The sequence below is a fragment of the Phyllobates terribilis genome, unplaced genomic scaffold (genome assembly GCF_046119375.1).
Source record: "Phyllobates terribilis strain yellow unplaced genomic scaffold, ASM4611937v1 Scaffold_4__5_contigs__length_816908805, whole genome shotgun sequence".
Classification (NCBI taxonomy): Eukaryota; Metazoa; Chordata; class Amphibia; order Anura; family Dendrobatidae; genus Phyllobates; species Phyllobates terribilis.
Window position 1 is genome coordinate 63,410,691 of NW_027362764.1, and position 26,673 is coordinate 63,437,363.

The 26,673-nt window shown below is 45.8% G+C and overlaps 1 protein-coding gene across 1 annotated transcript in view; it reads left to right on the forward strand.

The window, feature by feature from the left end:
• ITGA8 (integrin subunit alpha 8) overlaps positions 1 to 26,673 on the forward strand; it is a 244,324-nt gene that overhangs the window by 12,577 nt on the left and 205,074 nt on the right. The window lies entirely within an intron of this gene.

Here is a 26,673-nt window from a genome sequence, read left to right on the forward strand (position 1 = left end):
CAGAGCGTCTCCTAAGTCTGGACGCATCTGTTTCAGCCCCTTGGTCACATAGTTTACGAGATAACATCAGCCTTCTGCAGGATGTGCTTTCAAGAACGAGAAGGGTAAAAAAAAAAAAAAAATTTGCTTTAGCGTCCCGTTTGTATGAACTGAGAAACACAAGATGACCCCAGTTGTTTGAGAGCCAATGGTTAATCTCACAATACATCTTGCAAGGAGCAAGAACCATTTCCTCCTCCAGACCGGGCAGAAGGAGGCTGAGATGATCCTGAAGGAACATGAGAGAAGAGCCAAACTTAAGGCGAAGACGTAGGACTCTCAGATAAAGGCCTAAACTTCTGGATATTGTCAGAGCTTTTCTCTGAGTACAATGTTTTCAGAAAGTCAACGTTTCGCTTTGTAATAACTTAATTGTGTCTGGAAAGAGGCCAAAGTGAAGAATTCCGTATCTGGACTTCAAAAAGATCCACAAGGCTTGACCGCATGATCTGATTGTTACTTGTGCTTGATTTAATGGGGTTTTCCAGTTTCGTGTAAAAATAAGTTTAATCACCGCATATTAAAAAGTTCTGCAACTTCCTAATATACTTTGGTTCTGATTCATCAAAGTTTTCACGCCTAAATTATGGCGTAAAAGCTTTGAAAAGTTGCAAAATTTAGGTGCAACTTGGACTTGCGGCAAAATTTTGAGGCTTTTGGCGTTTTCATGTTACTTTCTGGGGTAGGAACGGACGTGGCTTAGGATTTGTGGCAAGGAGCACACAGAGGTGTATCCTCCTCGTCATACTCTCCTGATTCATGAAGAGGCGTTCGCGGGAACATCTAAGACCCCAGCATACCCTCTCATCGAGACCAACGTGAACCACTGTGTTTAAATTCTTCACCATTTTCAAGATCTCTGTTTTCTCCAGTGAATTTGAATATAACGCTGGTGGGTTTGGACCCACTGCGCCATCCATGGGCCGGGCTCATCCCCAGAGGAGTGTAATTAAGTGACTACTTGGTATTCACTGGAGACTCTGATGGTGAGGATATGCTTGGTCACAAGTAGTCACCAGGTACCACTCCAAGGCTGTCCGTGGGTCTGCAGCTGCTGACTGGAGGGTTAGAAACACGGTAACAAGGTACAGGAGGACAAAAGCAAAGACATGGTCAGACAATCTGGGGTCCGGACAGGCAGCACAGGTTCAGACCGTTCAGTATACGTAGCCAAGGTCAGGAGCGAAGAGGTCAGGATAAGCTGTAAACGAGCCGGGTCAATAGCAGGAGAGACATAACAAACATGCATCCACAGGATCCAGAGACAAGCAACTGGGAACCAATGATCGGGCGGTGGGAAGAGCTGCCTAATAAACCCCCTGCTGCCTAGGGATAGGCTGGGCAAGGCAAACTCTGTAAGACACAGCAGGGTTAAATTCCTGCAGGATCTGGCTGTGTTTTCCTATAGCCAGGTGGAGACTCTCTAGGATCAGAGCTGGCAGTGAGCACAAAGCAGCTCAAGAGATGGTCTGACACTGGGGAAGCAGAGCGGTGAACGCAATGAGTAGCGTGGTGCTGAGAAGGTGTGCGAGATGCCGGCATGACATTGAACAATCTGGTCTACATTCAGAAGCTGAAAACTGTTGAGATTTAATCAGGTAACTTAAAGGGGTTTACCGAGATAGGCAGCCATATTTTTTCCATTTTCCAAAAACAGCATCGCCCCTCCTCTACAGGTTGTTTGTGGTATTGCAGCTCTGAACTATTCACTTTAAAGTCAGATTTAAAGGGAACCTGTCAGATGATTCATGTTGCCCAATCCATAAATCAGACAGCGGCTTCATTATTGCAGCCATGAATGTTCAGAGACTTCTCCCCTAGACTGACAGGTGTCTCTCTATACACACACATAGGGAGAGACTGGTCAGTGTAGCGGAGAAGGTCAGGTAGTCGCTGGTAACCTGCCTTGGTCTAGTCATCTGAGACTCATCCAAGTGACCCTTCTTGGCTTTTCAAATGTTTTCTCGGGCGTCATCAATCTTCTGTCAGGTTCCATTTAAAGCTGCCTTACCAAAGATAACCAGTTGCTTGTTTTTGGAAAAAGGTAAAAATGTTTTTCTGATCCTGGACAATCCCTTTAAGAGAGCCCAAAAGGTCTTCGCCACATGTAATCAGACCACTGTTATGACTGATGCTTGGTATTTGGGGGCTCATTTGTCGGCTTTATCCTAGAGATCGTGGAGCGTAATGTTACATCTCTATTTCATTGTTACAGTGGTATCTAGTCTAGGGAGTCCTCTGTGAGCCTGGAAACCTCCTGGATGATTTGTTACAATGTGTCAGTGCAGGTAAAATGTATCATCCTTAGAGTCCAGACTGTTTAGCTCCTGGGATTGTCTGAATCAGATAAAACTGTAGTAAATTCTCAGCTCTGAGAGGTATAAGGTCTTTGGAGGATTTGATGTTCTCAAAGCCCTGGCAGTAACATCAGAGATTTCTATTTTCACAATGTAGTCCAGGTGTGAACAGCTGACATCCGAGGGTCCAGCGCGGCGGTGTCCTTCAACTGTCAGTAAAAAATTATTTTCACTTGGGGGAGATATAACCAGTCAGGCATCAGTAATTTAGTATCCTAGAATAAATGGTGGCCTGATGAGGCTGGTGTACTTACTTTGATAATCCAACTCTCTGATTCTCTAGCGTCACTCATAAAAGGCTAATTTTAATATGAGGATTATACAGCCACGCTGGAGTGAATTTTCAAAGTAAGTACACCAGTCTCATCCGGTCCAAGAGATCTATATAATAACGTAAGATTTTTTTTTTATTGTGAAATCCGGTGACTGATCCGTTTTAAGTTGCTTTCACATGAAAATACTAAATTCGTTCATACTGACATATCTGCCCGAGCTCAGAATCCCCCCATCTATTAATACATTAATTATTCTTCTTAGTTGTAGTTTATTTAGTTGCAAAAACATCTTCCATTACATTACCGAGTACAAGCTCAGGACATCTGAGGACGCAATGTGACACTTTGAGAATCTCACATCTATAAGGTTTTAATAATCTACAATGTATTTTTATATTATTGGATGTAGGGACAAAAAAATGCAAGAACATGTGGCTTCCAGGTGGGTCTCATTTTCCCCAGAAGTTCTCTATAATATTGTATAAAGGGTTGCATAAGATTTGAAAAACTGCAGAACAAGGTTATTTAAAAAGAAATTGGGGCTTTGCTGCAATTACAGATATAACATTTAGTCGGGAGTGGTGATGTTTTTGGAAAAAAGCCGCCATGTTTTTCTAGGCTCATAAACTCCTTTAACCAATTCCCAACATTTGTTGTGCATGTCAGGTGTGTGTGCACGGAGCGGGCTCAGGAGCTGGACCTGCCTGTTAGCAACTAATTGCTTGTTAGTCCTTAGACCCATAGTAAAAAAAAAAATTGTCCCAGATAACCCCTTTAAGTGTTGTGATCCCACATGGCGTGACAACTCCCACCTGCCATACTGGTAAATTCACTGTATACTGCTATACTGAAGAACTACAGTATATAGGACAAGCGTTCAAATGATCACAGGTCCCATATGTGTGAGTATATATATATATACAGTTATATGAAAAAGTTTGGGCACCCCTATTAATCTTAAGCTTAATGTTTTATAAAAATTGGTGTTTTTGCAACAGCTATTTCAGTTTGATATATGTAATAACTGTTGGACACAGTAATGTTTCTGCCTTGAAATGAGGTTTATTGTACTAACAGAAAATGTGCAATCTGCATTCAAACAAAATTTGACAGGTGCATAAGTATGGGCACCTCACCAGAAAAGTGACATTTATATTTAGTAGATCCTCCTTTTGCAAAAATAACAGCCTCTAGTCGCTTCCTGTAGCTTTTAATGAGTTCCTGGATCCTGGATGAAGGTATTTTTGACCATTCCTCTTTACAAAACAATTCCAGTTCAGTTAAGTTTGATGGTCGCCGAGCATGGACAGCCCTCTTCAAATGATCTCACAGATGTTCAATGATATTCAGGTCTGGGGACTGGGATGGCCATTCCAGAACATTGTAATTGTTCCTCTGCATGAATGCATGAGTAGATTTGGAGCGGTGTTTTGGATCATTGTCTTGCTGAAAGATCCATCCCCTGCGTAACTTCAACTTTGTCACTGATTCTTGAACATTATTGTCAAGAATCTGCTGATACTGAGTGGAATCCATGCGTCCCTCAACTTTAACAAGATTCCCGGTGCCGGCATTGGCCACACAGCCCCAAAGCATGATGGAACCTCCACCAAATTTTACTGTGGGTAGCAAGTGTTTTTCTGGGAATGCTGTGTTTTTTTGCCGCCATGCATAATGCCTTTTTGTATGACCAAACAACTCAATCTTGGTTTCATCAGTCCACAGGACCTTCTTCCAAAAAGAAATTGGCTTCTCCAAATGTGCTTTTGCATACCTCAGCCGACTCTGTTTGTGGCGTGCTTGCAGAAACGGCTTCTTTCGCATCACTCTCCCATACAGCTTCTCCTTATGCAAAGTGCATTGTATAGTTGACCGATGCACAGTGACACCATCTGCAGCAAGTTGATGCTGCAGCTCTCTGGAGGTGGTCTGAGGATTGTCCTTGACTGATCTCACCATTCTTCTTCTCTGCCTTTCTGATGTTTTTCTTGGCCTGCCACTTCTGGCCTTAACAAAAACTGTCCCTGTGTTCTTCCATTTCCTTACTGTGTTCCTCACAGTGGAAACTGACAGGTTAAATCTCTGAGACTGCTTTTTGTATCCTTCCCCTGAACAACTATGTTGAATAATCTTTGTTTTCAGATCATTTGACAGTTGTTTTGAGGAGCCCATGATGCCACTCTTCAGAGGAGATTCAAACAGGAGAACAACTTGCAAGTGGCCACTTTAAGTAGCTTTTCTCATGATTGCATACACCTGGCTATGAAGTTCAAAGCTCAATGAGGTTACAAAACCAAAAAAAGTGCTTTAGTAAGTCAGTAAAAAGTAGGTAGGAGTATTTAAAACAAGAAAATGACAAGGGTGCTGTGATGAAAGCCGGCCGGTGGGTGCAGCTCTCTGGCGCCCCCTTACCTCTCAGGTCAGTCAAGGTACCGCACCTAGAGAAAGTAGTGCCAGGTAGCTGCAACCAGCGCAGGGAACACGGTAGAGTGTTATCCCTTCAACGTCACTAAACCGTAACGTCACTACACAGCACAACTCGCTAGCGCCCTCTTAGCCTCAGGTCAGTCAAGGAACTGCACCTAGGATAAGCGGTCGCCAGAGAGACTGTCCTGTAACCTACTGGATATCGGGGCCCTCTGTAGTGAGGGCGGTATATATATCTTCCTTGGCCGCGCCAGGAATATATATATCTGAACCTCCGACCGTCACTACCAGCCTTCCCCAATCCCCAGTTGGTATGCTGCCACCAGTCCCTATTTTAGATATACGCCCAGTCCGTGAATGGGCCTATATCGGGTCAGGAACCAACCCTGGGTAGCGTTTTTGGCTTGAGCCGAGCTCACACGGACGTGCGTTCGTTATGCAGAATAAAAGGCAGGCCCACAATTACTTGAGGTAATTGATTATAATAATACACTAGATACACGATATACAACTAAATATACACAGGTATAAGGTCAGGCTAAACTATACAACAATGGAATACAACACACAGAATCACCACAGCATATCAGTTACCGGTTTCTTGATTCTCTTGTGACGCAGGGAGAGGATTCTGCGGTCGCAGGCACGGTTCTTTGTTACAGGCTGAGGCCTACCACCGCATGGTCAAACTGCTCCTCCCCTTGGTGGCCTCAGCTGGTGCTCAGATGTTCAGCACACCACTCTTGGGTCAAGACTGACTTGTCTCTTGTCTGTCCTGCTATCTTACCTGCCCCGTCCCGCCCACTGCTGGTGAGGTCAGCTGGCTCAGTCTCCACCCTCAGGTCTAACTTCGATCAGAAGCCCAAATTCTACGGAACCCAATAACTTCTTCTGGGATGGTCTCATGATACCCCCAGGGGTTCCCATGGATTCGGGCCGCCGTAACCGACCTTTTGATATCAATTATGATACCATACGGTCCTCAGGAATGGCTCAGCGCTATATCTTGGCTTCCAGAGCACGTACAAACGTCTACCGCGGAGGCTTGTGTGCGCAATGGCTCCGGGACGCCGTGATATTTTTTTATTGGCCCATCCCACGCAACATGCGTGTACTATTCATGTTTCTATATCTTATGCCTCCATGCTTGTGACAGACAAAGAAACTAGTCCTATGGGACAAATGGTCAGTTACAGATGGACGAAGCACCCCCCCCCTGCTGGCTGTGTTTCCTCTCGAAGTCTTTGAAGCTCCTAGCATTCAAGTGTAAAGGCCCCGTCACACTAAGCGATGCAGCAGCGATCCCGACAACGATACGACCTGTCAGGGATCGTTGCTGCATCGCTAATACATCGCTGGTGAGCTGTCAAACAGGCAGGCTCACCAGCGATGAGGGAAGCAGCGACATCGTCCACGATGTCTTGCTCCCGGTTACCAGCCTGCTGCTGAACCAGGAGCAGGCTGGTAACTATGGTAAACATCGGGTTACTAGGGGCACGCGCGCACTTAGTAACCCGATGTTTATCATGGATACGACTCTGCTAAGGTGAACGGTAACCTCCCGCGCACCGTAGCAGAGTGGTATCCATGGTAAACAGCGGGTTACTAAGTGCGCGTGTGCCCCTAGTAACCCGATGTTTACCATGGTTACCAGCCTGATCGTTGGTCCCGCTGGTCACACACAGCGATGTGTGCTGGCCAGCGGGAGGCCAACGACCAAAAAATGGTCCAGGACACTTTGCAGCGATCAGCGACCTCACAGCAGGGGCCTGATCGTTGCAAAGTGTCACACATAGCGACATCGCTGGTGAGGTCGCTGTTGCGTCACCAAAACCGTGACACAGCAGCGATCTCGCTAGCGATATCGCTATGTGAGACGGGGGCTTTAAGTAGGCCCTGGGGCTTCTTATCTCACAGGAGCCTGGATGGGGGAAACTATCTAGTTGACGTTTTAACAGAAGGTCCCAAGGGTGGGGGCTGCTGAAGTGTGGCCATCCCTGGATATAATTTATCATTACCAAGATGGCGGCTACGGGTTCATCACAGGTGCCCATACTTATACACCTGTCAAATTTTGTTTGAATGCAGATTGCACATTTTCTGTTAGTACAATAAACCTCATTTCAAGGCAGAAACATTACTGTGTCCAACAGTTATTACATATATCAAACTGAAATAGCTGTTGCAAAAACACCAATTTTTATAAAACATTAAGCTTAAGATTAATAGGGGTGCCCAAACCTTTTCATATAACTGTATATATATATATATATATATATATATGTACATAAATATTTCCTCAGTTTAAAATAAAGAGATGCAAAAAACATATTTGGTGTTTCCAAAAATATGAAAAAAATAAAAGGACTTAACCCTACAATAAATGCTATACAAAAATAATTAAAATGAACGTTTTTTGATCACCTCTCTTCTCTCAAAAAATGCAGCAAAAGTTGATACAGACAAAAATGCAAAAAACAAACCCTCAAAAACTCCTTACAGGTCTCAGAAAATGGCAACCCAAACTTTTTTTTTTCAAATCTGAAACTTTTTTTTTCACCATTATACAAGTTTGGTATCTCTGTAATGGTACTGATTTGGAGAATCTTTATTTTTACTGCACAAAAAAAAAAAGTAAACCCAAAAAATCAATAGCGGAATTTTTTTCCCCCCTGTTTTTTGTACATTATATGGTGTATGGTGAATGGTGTGATACAAAACTGCAACTCTTCTGCAAAAAAAGACTGAAAAATGAAAAAGTTATGGCTCCTGGAAGAAGTTGCGCAAAAAGATGGAAACGCAAAAATGAAAACTGGCAGCAGCAGAAAGGTGTTCCTCCATACTTCTGACTGTGTCCCCTGCCGGTCTCCTCACTTCTTCTTTTGATTGGGAACACCAGGAGTCGGCTCCAACCACTGAGAAACTGGACATATGGGTTGGTACCAGCAGATAATAAGCAGCAACTGATCGTATTCCTACAGGTGTACGAACGACTATTTATAGGGAAATGCTCTGCAGCTATGAGAACATCTGCATGAAATACAATCTGTTTGGCCCTCTCTCCAGTCGGGGTCCACGTGGTGGAGATGCGTCAGGTTGGTCCATGGTGAGGTAGACCGTACAAGCAGTCCAGAGGGATAATGTCGGGAATTGGCAGGATACATGGGGAATTCTTCCTTTGTAGGAATATTTCTTTAATGTCTGTAGAATTGGCAGCAAATATCTGCAAAATGAGTAACAGGATAAGTAGTCAAGTCTGGGGCCCCGGCCGCCCGGCTAGGAATACCATGTAATTTGCCCAGGGCTTATGCAGAACTTGATTTCTGTCTGTGACCGTATCCTGCACAAAAGCCTTGTAAAAGGGGTTTCAATGGGTTTACATGCCCATCTGGGCAGCGTCATTCACACCTATTCTACCGGCCACTGAAGGGGCCCATACTGGTAATATTATATTGGATTACAAGGGTTGAACTGGATCCAATTGGATAAACACGTAGGTGGGCTGCGCTGCTGAAGTAAATCAATTCTTCAGAGATGATGATGATAAAGCTTTTTATTAACAACGCGTTTCAACGCCCTACCGGCGCCTTTTTCAAGATAAAAAAAAAAAGGTGTACAGGCATTTTCTTGAAAAGCATTTCAAACTCCCATTTTTTTGTGAACGTTTATTGGTGCGTGTACCACTGGGGGTAGTGTGTTTCAGGCGGCTGGGGGCTAGGATGTTCCTCAGTGTAGGGGCTCGTCTGAAGGTAACCTTAGGCTGTTTAGGAATAAGAGAACACAGAATCGGATCTTTTAGAAGAATGTACCAATGTTTGTGCAGTGAGTTTCGAATGGACTCATGTGCTGACTTAAAAGTTGTGATAAAATTACAATTAAAATCATCACCTGCACTAGCCTGTGGGGCAGTTTTGGGCTGGATGCACTGTTTTTGTGACAAGTTCCTAGTTTTCTGATAAACGCGCTTGATAAGCCCTTTGGGGTAACTTTGCCTATGAAAACACTCACGCAGGATATTGGCTTGTGATTCAAAATCAACCTCATTGCTGCAGTTACGTTGAAACTGGTTAAAAGGGACATTTTCAAGCCACTTTTTATAGTGACCGCTGGAAAAATGGATATAACTATTGGCATCCACATCTTTAAAAAAAGTTTTGGTAATTACATGTTGTCCCTGATGAGAGATGGTGATATCTAAAAAGTTGGGTTTACATGCCCATCTGGGCAGCGTCATTCATACCTATTCTACCGGCCACTGAAGGGGCCCATACTGGTAATATTATATTGGATTACAAGGGTTGAACTGGGGCAGCCAAACTCCCAAGAGCAAGCCCAGGCTCCGACACAGTAATGTGCTGGTGAGGTGGATCCTCAAAGTCCAAAATCTGGGTGGGCACAGGGGCCACAGGAGTCCGTGCAGCAAGCAGATGAGGCATTCGGGAAACAGATAGCAGAGGTCCTGGAAGCTGCGGTCAGGAGTCCTGAAACAGATAGCAGAGGTCCTACAGAGGTCGTGGAAGACCAGGAACAGGTAGTAGAGGTCCTGGAGGACTGAGAACAGGTAGCAGAGGTCCTGGAAGACAGGGAACAGATCTCAGAGGACCTGGAAGACCGGTAACAGGTTGCAGAGGTCCGGGAAGACCAGGAACAGGTTGCAGAGAACCTGGAAGACCAGGAATAGGTTACAGAGGTCCTGGAAGACTGGGAACAGGTTGCAGAGGTCCTGGAAGACCGGGAACAGGTTGCAGAGATCCTGGAAGAACCGGAACAGGTAGCCTAGGTCCTGAAAGACCGGGAACAGGTAGTAGTGGTCTGGAAAACCGAAAACAGGTTGCAGAGGTCCTGGAAGACCGGGAACAGGTAGCAGAGGTTCTGGAAGACTGGGAACAGGTAGCAGAGATTCTGGAAGACTGGGAACAGATATCAGAGAACCTGGAAGACCAGGAACAGATATCAGAGAATCTGGAAGACCGGGAACAGGTAGCAGAGGTCCTGGAAGACCGAGAACAGGTAGCAGTGGTCTGGAAGACTGGGAACAGGTAGCAGTGGTCAGGAAGACCGAGAACAGGTAGCGGAGGTCATGGTAGACTGGGAACAGATATCAGAGAACCTGGTAGACCCTGAACAGGTATCAGAGAACCTGGAAGACTGGGAACAGGTAGCAGAGGTCCTGAAAGACCAGAAACATGTAGCAGAGGTCCTGGAAGACTAGAAACAGGTAGCAGAGGTCCTGGAAGACCGGAAACGGGTAGCAGTGGTCTGGAAGACTGTGAACAGGTAGCAGAGGTCATGGTAGACTGGGAACAGATATCAGAGAAGCTGGAAGACCGGGAACAGGTTTAATAGGTCTTTTAAGACTGTGAACAGGTGGCAGAGGTCCTGGAAGATCAAGAACAGTTAGCAGAGGTCCTAGAAAGCCAGAAAGAGGTAGCCGAGGTTTGGGAGACTGAGAATAGGTAGCAGCGGTCTGGAAGACCAGGAACAGGTAGCAGCGGTCTAGAAGACCGGGAACATATGGCAGCAGTCCTTTAAGACTTGGAACAGGTAGCAGAGGTCCTGAAAGACAAGGAAAATGTAGCAGAGATCCTGGAAGACCGGGAACAGGTTGCAGAGGTCCTGGAAGACCGGGAACAGGTAGCAGAGGTCCTGGAAGACCAGGAACAGGTAGCAGAGGTCCTGGAAGACCAGGAACAGGTAGCAGTGGTCTGGAAGACTGGGAACAGGAAGAAGTGGTCTGGAAGACCAAGAACTGGTAGCAGAGATCATGGTAGACTGGGAACAGATATCAGAGAACCTGAAAGACCAGGAACAGATTGCAGAGGTCCTGGAAGACTGGGAACAGGTAGCAGAGGTCCTGGAAGACCGGGAACAGGTAGCAGAGGTCTTTTAAGACTGTGAACAGGTGGCAGAGGTCCTGGGAGACCAAGAACAGGTTGCAGAGGTCCTAGAAGACCGGAAACAGGTAGCAGGGGTTTGAAAGACTGGGAATAGGTAGCTGCGGTCTGGAAGACCGAGAACATGTGGCAGCAGTCCTTTAAGACTGGGAACCGGTAGCTGAGGTCCTGAAAGACCAGAAACATGTAGCAGAGGTCTTGGAAGACCGGGAACAGGTTGCAGAGGTCCTGGAAGACCGGGAACAGGTAGCAGAGGTCCTAGAAGACCGGAAACAGGTAGCAGTGGTCTGGAAGACTGGGAACAGGTAGCAGTGGTCTGGAAGACCGAGAACAGGTTGCAGAGGTCTTTTAAGACTGTGAACAGGTGGCAGAGGTCCTGGAAGACCGAGAATAGGTTGCAGAGGTCCTAGAAGACCGGAAAGAGGTAGCAGAGGTTTGGGAGACTGGGAATAGGTAGCAGCGGTCTGGAAGACCGGGAACAGGTAGCAGTGGTCTGAAAGACCGGGAACATGTGGCAGCAGTCCTTTAAGACTGGGAACAGGTAGCAGAGGTCCTGAAGGACCAGAAAAATGTAGCAGAGCTCCTGGAAGACCGGGAACAGGTTGCAGAGGTCCTGGAAGACCGGGAACAGGTAGCAAAGGTCCTGGAAGACCGGGAACAGGTAGCAGTGGAAGACTGGGAACAGGTAGCAGTAGTCTGGAAGACGGAGAACAGGTAGCAGAGGTCATGGTAGACTGGGAACAGATATCAGAGAACCTGGAAGACCAGGAACAGGTTGCAGAGGTCCTGGAAAACCGGGAACGGGTAGCAGAGATCTTGGAAGACCGGGAACAGGTAGCAGAGGTCTTGGAAGACTGGGAACAGGTAACAGAGGTCTTTTAAGACTGTGAACAGGTGGCAGAGGTCCTGGAAGACCGAGAACAGGTAGCAAAGGTCCTGGAAGACCGAAAACAGGTAACAGAGGTCCTGGAAGACCGGAAACAGGTAGCAGAGAACCTCATGGAAACCCATTTGTACCCAGCCACCATGTTGTAGTGGGCGACAAGCTGTCAATCCCCTTTCCAGCATTAAAGTGATTAATATACCACCATCTAAGGTAATACCAAACCATAGCTGCTGGACATCAACCTCAATCTCTTGAGTGCATTGTGCATTATATTCACGCATGAAGAAATATCACCCGCTAATGACAGATGCTGTATACCTGTTATGAGGCATTTAGGACATGTACACACGTAAAGAAAATGCTGCATTTTTTCCAGTGCATTTCTTTGTGCAGAAAATCTGCTGCATCTAACACTTCAAACAAAGTGGATGAAATTTCAAGAAAACTCATGATCACTTAAAGACGCTGTGAATTTTCCATTTTTTTGTATTTTTTTCCCATTGCAGATATCACTGTGGCGCCTTTGCTGAAAGAAGTCAGCAGTAAATACGTTCCATTGGAACTTAGCCTAAAGTAGATGCCAAAGTATACATAACTTTTAAATCATGTTTAAATTGCTGGTTATCCTATTAGTTCGTGTGTTGTCAGAAGATACATACAATTTAGACAGTTTGCATATTATCCTTGCTACACCCAGCAGAGCTGTCTGCTTTCTTCCAGATGTGCACGTGTGCTTTCCTTCTATTAAGTGCATGTTACATCAGGGGATCTATATATAGAAGCGTTTGTATGAGATTGGGCTAATAGTCTGTCTCTAGTCTACAAATAATAGACACCGTGCACATCTCAGACTCAAAAAAAGCATCCTGCAGCGCCCTTTATTAGATTTGCTGCAGTCCCAAACCTTCCCACACAGTTATAATAGATAATGTGGATCAGATTGTAAATTAGTTTGAACAGTACTAGAAACGAGTGGATCATTGCATGCAACCCTGGTCCATGATCCAGGTCAGTGCTCTCTGGCCATGAACAATCTCCTTACCCCCCAGGCTCGCCCTATGATTAGCCAGGCTGGCGAGTTGTCACCTGTGCGCTACATAGATGACGTCACACCAGGCAAGAGTATCAAGCGCTGCACTAGGGACCATGGAAGCTCAGGAAATTTGCACAGCTCCTGTCCACGGCCAGAGAACACTGACCTGGACTGTGGACCGGGGTTGCGTGAAGCGATCCGCTCATCTCTAGACAAGACCCATTATCATCTCCCTAGTGAGTGATAACTGAGCTAATGGAGAGTCGTCTATTCAGGATCCTTATTTCTTGGCAAGTGTAGAGGGAGGTTATGAAGAGCATCTTTTGCTCTGGAGGACCTGCCCTGACTTATATTACACACATGAACCACTGATTTGAATAGACATTTTGCAATACTTAGTTTCTCCTGTGGAGGAGCTGTAGGGAATTTAAATACTTTTAACCAGTTTTCTTCCCAGATCACAGCTGATTGCTGGCGGTCATAACAGGGGAGCGCTTTGCAGTCAGCTTATGATACTGAGATCCATCTAATAAGTATCCCAAAACAGAGAACTCTATTAATGTGTCTAAATTTGGTTGAACTTACTTTCTGTCTACTATGTTAAGGACAGTGTAGGACAAAAACTGTACAATTTATAATATGCAATATGCTATTTAAAGAGGACCAGTAGTTTGTTCAAAAATATTGGGTAAAATACCTTGTAAAAATCCCAGAGCTGCCCTGATTCTGCCACTCTTTTCCGTTTTGCGCTGCGTCACTCCATTGCGGAGATGTTTATTTTATTTGTTTCTCCTGGAGCACAGTATGTGAAATCTCTGGTTGCAGTCCTCTCTGGGGCATGTGTAGCACCCCGAGGGCTCGGTTGCTACAGAGGTATTGCACCTCACCCAGATGTGCGATATCTCACTCTCAGGTAAGGATAGAGTGTGGATCAGGACCCCGACACCTGCATGCATTACACCACATTTCCGGGGGGCAGGACGACCGATATGCTCCAAGTAGAGCACGACAGTCCCTGTCCCTGGCTGGAGTGGGGGGAGGGAACACCAAGGAAGGGGGAACCCTGTAGTGCATAGGAGCGAGAGGGCAGTTCCTGGGTGCATCTAGAAGGAGGTATAAAAGGTGGGCACTATCTTAGATCAGTAGTCAGTTCAGTGAGAGAAGAAGAGGGAGCAGGAGGCCGGAGCAGAGGCTCTGCATGGGCTCTGCTCCGCAGGCAGGCCTAAGAGAGAGGCCGGAGCCTGGAGGAAGCAGAAGGAAGAAGAAGGAAGGAAGAGGAGCGGAGGAGGCTCCAGGAACAAGGAACGAAGGGACCCCAGGGGTGTGGACCGGCGAGTCGCCACCGCACGCCCGAATCTACCTGCGTAGGGGGGTCAGGCCAAAGGGGGAGACCAGTCCCTGAAACTAGTGGAGGCGGGGAACTACCCTCAGCTAGAAACCGGAGGCTGTGACATTTCACGTGGCGCAGCCCCTCGCTACACCCGCTAGGAAGGCACCATATAGGGTCAGGGAAACTGGCGCCAAGGTTTACCAAGAGAAGGCCCGAGGCAGCCGGACAGAAGCGAGGTCACTGGCGGGGTATGACAGACCAGAGAAAGGACACACAAAGGGGGTCCTGTGAAACGCTCCAAAGTTATCTAGGAGTAGGCCGAGCCCCTCACCTGGTGAACACAGTGCAACGAGGGACGTTATGACCAGCTGTAGTAACGTGGATAAAGAACTGTGAGTAAATACTCTGGACTGCATTACAGGACTCTGTGTCGTTACTGCTGATCCCACGCACCATCACCCCCAACATCCACACTTGCTGCCCTGAGGCTATACTCCTCCCGTGGGGAGTTATACTATTTCCTGCTGCACACACATCAGCCTCAACGGTCTGCCCTGCAGCGGCGGTTCACTCTGACCGCAATCCACGGGTGGTGTAGTTGGACATTAATAATCATAAAAACCACATAAATAGACTGTCTGCCATATGGGTTGACCACCCTGAGCCACGGGACCGGGTCCCCGCCACACGAGGACTACAACCCCCAGCATCCTCAACGGGTCCGGTTCCGGGTATCCCCACACACGCGCGGCCCAGGGGGCGCGTCACATGCACTCTCCTCTCTTCCTCCCAGATACACTGCCAATCACAGCTCACCAGTGTCTGATACTGCTAGATCAGCTCCTGGGTTGTGATTGGCAGCCTTTGGGAAGGAGTGTTGAAAGCATACGCTCCCAGAGAAGACTGGGAAGAAAAGGTCGGTTGGGCTGCAAATCAGAGATTTCACATACTGTGCTCCAAAATCAACAAATGTGATTATCTCTGCAATGGAGTGTCGTAGCTCAAAACGGAAAAGACCAACAGAATCAAGGGAGCCCAGTGATTTTTTACAAGGTATTTTACTAAATTTTTTTGAGCAAGTGACAGGTCCTCTTTAATGTCTTAGTTTTAATTAACTTAGTAGACCTAAAGTTTATGTCCACCTATGCCCAAAAAAAAGTTTATTACGCTGCTGTGTTATCTTGAAAATGGTGAAGGATTGAAGAATAAATGCTCCAATTCATCATTTGCAGCATTTTTAAGTGACTTTTCTTTTTTGTCTTGTATTTATTTCCATTTTTTTGCACCATGAATTTTTTAAAAAATATTAAAAAATGTTCTTTACCTTTGGCAACTTTTTTTTATGCAAAAAGTTTTGCAAAATATAGCAAAAAATTGCTCAAAAAATTTCTGAGCACATAAAATCACTTTATGGCCACAACCCCACAATCAGTACTTGGTGAGTACCAAAACCAGGAGTGGGTGATAAATGCAGAATTGGTGACTTGTTTCTATTATACCTTTTCTCTGATTGTTGTTCACCTTCTTTTTGCTCCCACTCCTAAGAAAAAATAGTGACCGAATACTGACTAAATACTGATAATGGGACCGTGGCCTAAGGGCTCGTTCAGACTGGTGTGTAGCCAGCTTATAACGTGGGTGAGTGCTATCCGATGTTTCATTGGATAGCACTCGCTCCAATGTTATACTATGGAGCAGTGCCGACTAGCGTTTACTTTCTGATGCCAAGTTGGCATGAGAAAAAAAAAAATCAATGCATGCTGCGATTGGCAGCATATATCGGACGGCACGCACCCATACAAGTCTATGGCTAGGTGCAAAACATTGAACTGCACACAGATGACACACGGATGCCATCCATGTGCTGTACATGTTATATAAGAACCCATAGACTTGTATTGGCCCTTACCATCTGTGAAAAAAATGGATGCCACACGTACTGGAAACACGGACATGTGAAGGAGGCCTAAGGGAGTGACTGGAGTACATTTGTGACAAAAGCCGAAATTCATAAATTAGCAAAAAACATCTGGAACCCCCATATTTCACCCACAATGGTAAAAAAAAAAAAAAAAAAGTAAGAAAGAAAAGTGAAAAACATTTACAACAGATTTTAAGAGGCGTAAATTAAAAACAGGCAAAAGTCACCAAAAACTAGATACAAAACCAAAGTGTATTAGAAAGTTGTAGAAGTTTTTATTTATACAGTAAATATAGGGAGCTATGTTAATCTTCGGTCAGGATACTGAAAGGCTTGTAAATACCCCTGTGATGGAGCACATGTTAAAATTGGCAACTCGGAAATGGAGGTTATAAAATCACCGCACCTCGCTGTTAGCGCGGACACTTAATAGACGTCTCGCTGCGCAGAGCTGGCACTGACTGCACATGCCAGGCTGGACATCAGTCAAGGCAGGATGGTGGGCAACCAGCAAGACAACTGTGACCAGTCAGCGATGCTGCGCACAGATAACTGCTGGGAGTGGTGCACAGTGGTTTTATAACTTTAATATATTCATCCTATAATATAATATCCTATAATAAATATAATATATCCTATAATATATTCATCCTATAATATAATATCCTATAATATATTAATCTTATAATATAATATATCCTATAATATATTAATCTTATAATATAATATATCCTATAATATATTCATCCTATAATATAATATAATATCCTATAATATATTCATCCTATAATATAATATAATATCCCTATAATATATTCATCCTATAATATAATATATCCTATAATATATTCATCCTATAATATAATATCCTATAAAATATTCATCCTACTAGAACTACTAATTTGCAAATTGGACCCCGGTGGAGACACAAGTTATTACCTGTCTTTATAGATAGATTGACACTTTTAATGACATGAGTGACCTTTTTAAATAAATAAGAAATAAAATAAAGAAATAAAAGTGAACAGTTTTCGCTCATATTTTATTCCTGTTCCCCTCATGAGTTTTTAGTAAAACAAAATAGATAAATAAATCTGCCATACGCTTCCAGAAATATGGACCTTTTTATTTGGTGCTAAGTTTTCTGGTCTTTATAAGGGGGCGCAGCTTACGGCATTCTCTGGGGGCGTGGCTCACGGCATTCTCTGGGGCATGGCTCACGGCATTCTCTGGGGCATGGCTCACGGCATTCTCTGGGGGCGTGGCTCACGGCATTCTCTGGGGGCGTGGCTCACGGCATTCTCTGGGGCGTGGCTCACGGCATTCTCTGGGGCGTGGCTCACGGCATTCTCTGGGGGCATGGCTCACGGCATTCTCTGGGGCGTGGCTCACGGCATTCTCTGGGGGCGTGGCTCACGGCATTCTCTGGGGGCATGGCTCACGGCATTCTCTGGGGCGTGGCTCACGGCATTCTCTGGGGCGTGGCTCACGGCATTCTCTGGGGCGTGGCTCACGGCATTCTCTGGGGCGTGGCTCACGGCATTCTCTGGGGGCGTGGCTCACGGCATTCTCTGGGGGCATGGCTCACGGCATTCTCTGGGGCGTGGCTCACGGCATTCTCTGGGGCGTGGCTCACGGCATTCTCTGGGGGCGTGGCTCACGGCATTCTCTGGGGGCGTGGCTCACGGGATTCTCTGGGGGCGTGGCTCACGGGATTCTCTGGGGCGTAGCTCACGGCATTCTCTGGGGGCATGGGTCACGGCATTCTCCGGGGGCGTGGCTCACGGCATTCTCTGGGGGCGTGGCTCACGGCATTCTCTGGGGGCATGGCTCACGGCATTCTCTGGGGCGTGGCTCACGGGATTCTCTGGGGGCATGGGTCACGGCATTCTCTGGGGGCGTGGCTCACGGCATTCTCTGAAGGCGTGGCTCACGGCATTCACTGGGGGCGTGGCTCACGGCATTCTCTGGGGGCGTGGCTCACGGCATTCTCTGGGGGCGTGTCTTTAGGCTAATTTGGGTAATTACTCTAAGCTCCGCCCACTTGAAAATTAGCATTAAATAAAAAGGTCCATATTTCTGGAACTGTACAGTGGAATAAGGAAAAAAAAAGGAAACAGGAATCCTCAGGGGAGCAGCAGGAATAACAGGAGCAAAAACTGGTCACTTTTAATCTGGTGTTTAAAACCTTCTATCTGATCATTCAGCGGGTGCAGCAGGCGGCTTCTTCTGCTCCAGGACGGACGCTCAGCGGATCTAATAATAATTAGTTTTGCCGTGAACATTTATTATCAGGCGGATGAGATTTCTGCCGTCTGGGACAAGTTTGCTCTTACATGTAGCAGAGTTTATATAACGTCTCTGTATCACGCATCCTGATCTCTTTCATGAGTCGCCAGATCATTTCTCTGTTTACGCCGTATACCGCAGCGTGGTGGTAAATGGCTTCACAGAAATAGATGAATCCACTGTATCTATATTTAATCTGTGGAAAAGTTAAGATATGGCACCAACATATACCTCAAGAAACCACTAAAGAAGTTTTCCAGCTTCTGAAAACCTGTGTTCCCTGTGTTCTTTACTCACCCTCCCCAGGTCCACCACTGAGTCTCCTCCCCAGCTCCCAGTGTCTGTTATTGTTGACAGCACTGCAGACAATCAGTGAGCTCAGATGCTCTGCCTGAGTTAACAGCACAAGCTACTCAGAGCCGACGAGCTCACTGATTGCCCGCAGCGCTGTCGACGTGACGTCAGCGCTGTAGACAATAAGGCTATGTTCACACATCATGGTTTTTTTTGCATCACAAATCTGCTGCAAAATCTGATCTTCAATGGCATTTTGTTCACGATTTTTCTTGCAGTTTTGGTGCATTTTTGATGCGTTTTTTTAGCATTTTTTTTACTGTCCTTCTGTCTCTTTTTATGCATGTACATGAAGTTGTGTAAAAATAAAGAACCCCATTCTATTTTGGCGCATAAAAAATTTTGAAAAAAACGCTGATACAAATTTTGATGAATTTTTTCAGCGTTTTTTTTCACCACTCATTACTACCTATGGGTAAAAAAATTGCTGAAAGAAGTGACATGGACTCATAGACTCTGCTGGTACTTCAAAAGGCAGCTGAAAATTTGCATAAAAATCTGCAGCAAAAAAACGCTAAAACATGATGTGTGAACATAGTCTAATACACACTGGGAGCGGCGGTGGAGGCTTAGCCCTAGATCCGGGGGAGGGTGAGTGAAGCACAGTTTGTTTTACTGCAGCCAGGGGATAGGGGTTTTTGATTCTAGGAAACCCCTTGCAACTTGCTACAATTTGATTTAAGAAATATACAAAATGACAACTAATGAGCATGAAACCATGGACACCCAATAGGTAATATGGATAGACTGTGAGCCCTCGCGGGCAGGGTCCTCGCTCCTCCTGTACCAGTCGCCGTTACTTTTTGTTCAAGATTATTGTAAGTGTTCTTGTATTATACCCCTTTTCACATGTAAAGCGCCATGGAATAAATGGCGCTATAATAATAAATAATAATAATATTTATCATATATTTTATTTGCTGCTTCTGTGTTTTTGTATCTTCTAGTCCGATGTTTCATCCGATCCAAAAACACGGAAGCAGCAAACCGTTCAAACCAAAATTTGTGTCAGTCTCAAATCTACAGTCATGGCCGAAATTGTTTTAACCCTTGAAATTGCTCCAGAAAATGAAGTATTTTTCCCAGAAAATACACTTTATACACATGTTTATTTCCTTTGTGTGTATTGGAACAACAGAAAAAAAATAAAGAAAAAAAAAGCAAATTGGACATAATTTCACACAAAAGCCCCAAAAATTGTTGGCACCTTTCCAAAATTGTGGGTAAACAACTTTGTTTCAAGCATGTGATGCTCGTTCATACTCACCTGTGGCGAGTAACAGGCAATATGGAAATCACACCTGAAACCAGATAGAAAGGAGAGAAGTTGACTCAATCTTTGTGTAATTGTGATAATTTCCTGGGAGAAATACTTCTTTTTCTGGAACAATTTCAAGGGTGCCAACACTTTCGTCCATGACTGTATATTTATACCATACCCTGGTGTAGAATTTATTTTAGTCAATTTTCAGAAAATACAAATACATCATTTTTCAATATGATTTCTTGCTTTTCAATACACTTTATCCTTCTGACAACAAGTTTTCGGATTCTTTCATTATTTCGGCTGGTCTGTGAGCTACGAATGCACCTCTGTCTTCACCACTTCATGAGATGAGAATCTGCGTCCTCATAGGACTTTCGGGGGGACAAACTGGTGATAGTCCGATGGGGCACGATCAGGACTGTAAGGAGGAGGCTTTAGCACCTCAAACCAAACTTTTTAGAGAGTGTCGGCAGAATGGGCAATTGTGTCCGGATGTGCATTGACATGCAACAACACAACGCCCTGGGATAGCCGTCCTCATCCTCTGCTTTTTGTCTGAATTTCTCCAACTGTGCCGGAGTCTAAGGGGTAATATTTCTCCTTGTGGAGAGTGACGAGCCAAGCCTGGCATGTCAGAGTGAGGAGACTTATAAGACATGCATGCTTCTCTGGGAAATTAAATATGCAAATTGTTTCTTCACTATTCTAGTCCTCTTTCTCTCTGAAGAGACCATTTACATATTTAATTTCCAAGAGGAGCAAGTATGGCTTATAAGCCTCCTTCCTATTGGATGCGGTGATCCTAAAAGTCAATATCGACCCTTTAATGAGCCTAGCAATATAACTTAGGATAAAAGCCAAACCAGAATCTCAATTTGCAGATACGGTGGTTCAGGGTGTTTGCCCCTCATCAGTGCAAAGTATGAGATCTGATTTGGCTGGGTGAGAGGCTCTGGACTGGAGTAACGTTATTCCTTGTGGAGAGTGACAAGCCAAGCCTGGCATGTCAGAGTGAGGAGACTTATAACTAAGCCATGCTCCTCTGGGAAATTAAATATGCAAATTGCCTCTTTAGAGAGGAAAAGGATTAAAAATCTAGCATAGAAAGGAGCGATCTTAAAAGTCAATATCGACTCTTTTGCAAGCCTTGCCATATTATTTAGGATAAAAGCCAAACTAGAATCTCAATTTACAGACACGGTGTTTAGGGGTATTGCCTCTCATCAGTGCACAGTGTGAGATCTGATTTGGCTGGGTGAGAGACTCTGGACTAGGGTCTAAGGGGTAACGTTTCTCCTTGTGGAGAGTGACAAGCCAAGCTTGGCATGTCAGAGTGAGGAGACTTATAAGGATCACTGCTTCCAATAGGTAGAGCTAGAGTAGAGCTAGAGTTCTATTTACCAGAAGAGCATGCATGGCTTATAAGTCTCCTCACTCTGACATGCCAGGCTTGCCTTGTCACTCTTCATATTGTGCACAAATTCTTCAACAAATATTGGCACCAGACCCACTCTCAGACCACAAAAAACGAACCGCTGCACGCTGCTCTTCCTACATGCAAATCACAAGGGGGGCAGCCATTGTTTCTCGCAGTTAGATATGAACTGACGCAACACGGTCACACCCAGATCATAGGAGCAGAACAGCTAAAATGACGGAAATGCTGGATCCTTCACCAGCAATGCACGGCAGACCCTATTGACTGTAATGGGGTCTGTGAATGGTGGATCTTGTGTGATATACTGTATATAGAGGTGTTATCAGTCATTGTACAGGAGGAGGAGGAGGTGAGCTGTGACATCGCCTATTGTGAATGGTGGATCCTGTGTTATCTACTGTATATAGAGGTGTTATCAGTCATTGTACAGGAGGAGGAGGAGGTGAGCTGTGACATCGCCTATTGTGAATGGTGGATCCTGTGTTATCTACTGTATATAGAGGTGTTATCAGTCATTGTACAGGAGGAGGAGGTGAGCTGTGACATCACCTATTGTAAATGGTGGATCCTGTGTTATATACAGTATATAGAGGTGTTATCAGTCATTGTACAGGAGGAGGAGGTGAGCTATGACATCACCTATTGTGAATGTGGGTCCTGTGTCATCTACTGTATATAGAGGTGTTATCAGTCATTGTACAGGAGGAGGAGGTGAGCTATGACATCACCTATTGTGAATGTGGATCCTGTGTCATCTACTGTATATAGAGGTGTTATCAGTCATTGTACAGGAGGAGGAGGTGGTGAGCTGTGATATCACATATTGTGAATGGTGGATCCTGTGTGATATACTGTATATAGAGGTGTTATCAGTCATTGTACAGGAGGAGGAGGAGGTGAGCTGTGACATCACCTATTGTAAATGGTGGATCCTGTGCTATATACAGTATATACAGTTGTCATCCCTCATTTAAATTCAGTGTGTTGATGATTTCACTGCTGAAAAGTCTTCTGTGCAGAACAGCAAGTGTGAGTCTAGTATTAGGCCTAGTGGCCAACTTGAAAATTGCAAGATTTTGATGGAAACAAAAACATTATAACATTATCAATTTATGAAAAAAATGTTATTTAAGATAGAAACCTGATGTAAACAATTGGTTGTTTTATGACACTTCCCCTTGTTTTCCTAGTTTCTGCAAACATTATCTCATATTAGTGTTTCTGTTTCTCATGGGAATTGATACTTGCAGAATGGACGTTTTCTTGGTTACTTCTAAAGGTTGAACATCGGTGCTGATTATATGAAGCTCACCTTGGTGGATGATACTTTAGAGTTAGGACCGGTTTTCATTCTAAAGGAAATAAAGTGCACAAAGTATATTGATGACTTATGATACCAAGAACAAGCTTTCCAAAAATGGAAAACCCCTCGAATTTAGTTCATTTCTATAGTCGACGTGTTAGCGCTGTCCACTGTATGACCGATGGGGGATGAGTAAGTGTAAAGTTTCAGAGGTAAAAATGACAATTTAAATGGAAGAGGCTTTTTTGGTTGCAAAGCAGAAACATATGTTAAAGTGGATTGAATATGGTTTAAATGATGGGATCGGGGACAGCAAGTCTGAGCACATCTAGATGGACTATAAGAAAATCTTTCAATTTGCAGATGTGTGGAAATTGTTCCCATACGTAGATCTGGGACAATCTAAAAAAAAAAACCTTTGTTCTGATCTTTTAAGCCGAGATCTTCTATTATTAGAGACCCTCGAGGTCGAGGTCTCAGGATATCCCTACTTAGGCACAGAGGTCTCTGCTCGAGCACAGGTGCAAAGGTCTTCTATGGTGACCAAGATTACGTCTTTGAAGTGTTCCAAAAAGTAAAGAAAAACCACCAAAATTAGAACGACAGGTTAAATCCAGAGTTTATGGATTTCATGGTCTGTGTACGGACCACCAATGGGTCTGCTGATCCAAACTAACTGCTTTATGGCCTTATATGATGCTGAGAATTCGGATCAAGAGACCCATGGCCGGTACGTGGACCGTGAAATGCAGACATCTCAAGCTCATCTAAAGGGATTGCCCAGTGTGGACAACTTTCTTAATAAAACTGCTTCAAGCATCCACCAACAGTTTCAGGATGATTATATTGAGCTCTCACACTAGGTTCATCAAAGGTGAAGTTGGGAGGCTTTCCCGAAATATACCTCTGACAGATGCCTCCAAAAAGGTTTCTCCGTTTAAGCATACAGTGGCATCCATAGGCTGCCATCGTAAAAATAAAAAAAGGCGCCTATGTATGGTATAGTGCAGAGGATGAGAAGGTAAAAAGATATATAGCAGCTCCACGAGACACTGTTTTTTCCTCAATAATGTGCGTGGATACATTACCTGGAGCTTTCTAGGCACATATGGCTGAAGTTCAACACGAAACATACTGTAAATGCTTCTTAAAGGGAATCTGTCTCCAGGTTTTTGCCTCGTAATCTGAGAGCGGCATAATGTAGGGGCTGAGACCCTGATTCCAATGATGTGTCACTTACTGTGCTGCTTAGTGTAGTTTTTGTAAAATCACAGTTTTATAAGCAGGAGATTATCATTAGAGGACTAGTAAACCTGCTGCCTGATAGTCCAGCCACGCCTCCACCACTGATTGGCTGCTACACTATGGATACTTAGTGTAACATCCCTGGCGGCGTGCTTGCATGGCTTACCACCTCCCACCATGCAAGACCGCCATCTTACCTATCAATCCAGGCTGCACACTTTGCTCCAGTACCTGCTGTGTCTCTTGTCTGATTGCTTAGGGCGGCGGCGCAGCTACTGCATGATTCTTATAGTTACTGTGTGCGCACTCCTAATGCCTCCCCAGCCTATTGCTGTGAGTCACTGGATACTTAAACCCCCTCCACCCAGTAAGGGGTGCTTGAGCAACAATTTCATTCAGTGTGTTCTGTGCAACTGAGTTGCCAGGTCATGTCCTGTATCTTGTCTGCTTCCGCCCCTGGGGGCTGTACACCCAGGCCTGTTACCTGTATCTGTGACTTCTAGTCTGTCTCCGCCACCCTGGGGGCTGAGTTCCCAGGCTCTTTCCTGTATCTTATTCCTGGTTCAGTTCCTGTCTGAACTGTGTCCTAGCCCGTTACATGTTTCTCTCTATGTCCGAACCTTCCCTTTTCCTGCAGTGTCTGAACCTGCACCTAACTCCAACTCGTTGTCTCTGAACTTCTGTTTGTGAGTTCTGTGTACACTCGCTACTTCATTGTAAGTACCTTGTGTGTATTTGGTTCTGCTTGTTCACCGCACCTGCGGTTTCGCTCTGCTCTGCTTGTTCACCGCACCTGCGGTTTTGCTCTGCTCTGCTTGTCCACCGCACCTGCGGTTTCGCTCTGCTCTGCTTGTTCATCGCACCGGTGGTTTCGCTCTGCTTGTTCACCGCACCTGCGGTTTCGCTCTGCTCAGCTTGTTCACCGCACCTGCGGTTTCACTCTGCTCAGCTTGTTCACCGCACCTGCGGGTTTTGCTCTGCTCTGCTTGTTTACCGCACCTGCGGGTTTTGCTCTGCTCTGCTTGTCTACCGCACCTGCGGGTTTTGCTCTGCTCTGCTTGTTTACCGCACCTGCGGGCTTTGCTCTGCTCTGCTTGTCTACCGCACCTGCGGGTTTTGCTCTGCTCTGCTTGTCTACCGCATCTGCGGGTTTTGCTCTGCTCTGCTTGTCTACCGCATCTGCGGGTTTTGCTCTGCTCTGCTTGTTTACTGCAGCTTCAGGATGTGCTCTGCTTGTCTACCGCACCTGCGGGTTTTGCTCTGCTCTGCTTGTCTACCGCATCTGCGGGTTTTGCTCTGCTCTGCTTGTCTACCGCATCTGCTGGTTTTGCTCTGCTCTGCTTGTCTACCGCATCTGCGGGTTTTGCTCTGCTCTGCTTGTCTACCGCACCTGCGGGTTTTGCTCTGCTCTGCTTGTCTACCGCATCTGCGGGTTTTGCTCTGCTCTGCTTGTCTACCGCACCTGCGGGTTTTGCTCTGCTCTGCTTGTCTACCGCATCTGCGGGTTTTGCTCTGCTCTGCTTGTTTACTGCAGCTTCAGGATGTGCTCTGCTTGTCTACCGCACCTGCGGGTTTTGCTCTGCTCTGCTTGTCTACCGCACCTGCGGGTTTTGCTCTGCTCTGCTTGTCTACCGCACCTGCGGGTTTTGCTCTGCTCTGCTTGTCTACCGCACCTGCGGGTTTTGCTCTGCTCTGCTTGTCTACCGCATCTGCGGGTTTTGCTCTGCTCTGCTTGTCTACCGCACCTGCGGGTTTTGCTCTGCTCTGCTTGTCTACCGCACCTGCGGGTTTTGCTCTGCTCTGCTTGTCTACCGCATCTGCGGGTTTTGCTCTGCTCTGCTTGTCTACCGCATCTGCGGGTTTTGCTCTGCTTGTTTACCGCATGTGCGGGTTTTGCTCTGCCCTGCTTGCCTACCGCACCTGCGGGTTTTGCTCTGCTCTGCTTGTCTACCGCACCTGCGGGTTTTGCTCTGCTCTGCTTGTCTACTGCACCTGCGGGTTTTGCTCTGCTCTGCTTGTCTACCGCACCTGCGGGTTTTGCTCAGCTCTGCTTGTCTACCGCATCTGCGGGTTTTGCTCTGCTCTGCTTGTCTACCGCACCAGCGGCTCCGTTCCTGTGTCCCAGTCTCTACTGGTCCCTATCCTGCCTGTGTTCCTACCTGCCAGTACCCGCCTGTCTGCATGCCAGCCGTGCCTGCCAGTACCCGCCTGTCTGCATGCCAGCCGTGCCTGCCAGTGCCCACCTGTCTGCATGCCAGCCGTACCTGCCAGTGTCCACCTGTCTGCATACCAGCTGTGCCTGCCAATACCCACCTATCTGCATACCAGCCATGCCTGCCAGTACCCACCTGTCTGTATGCCAGCCTAACCTGCCTCTTCCTGCATTCCCCGGTGTGGGTCAACAACTGTGACCGGGGTCTGACCTGGAGTAGCACCTGGTCCCTCTGCTCAGTTCCTACCTGGTTCACGGAGTCGACTGAGCCGCCGTGTGACCTTGGTCGGACCGAGTTGATACTTAGTTACGCCCCTCCAGGCACTCCTCTGTTCATGGTCCAGTGGGATCACTAATCATGCTCACGCCAGTCAGTCCGGGTGTGTGCGTAACACTTAGAAAA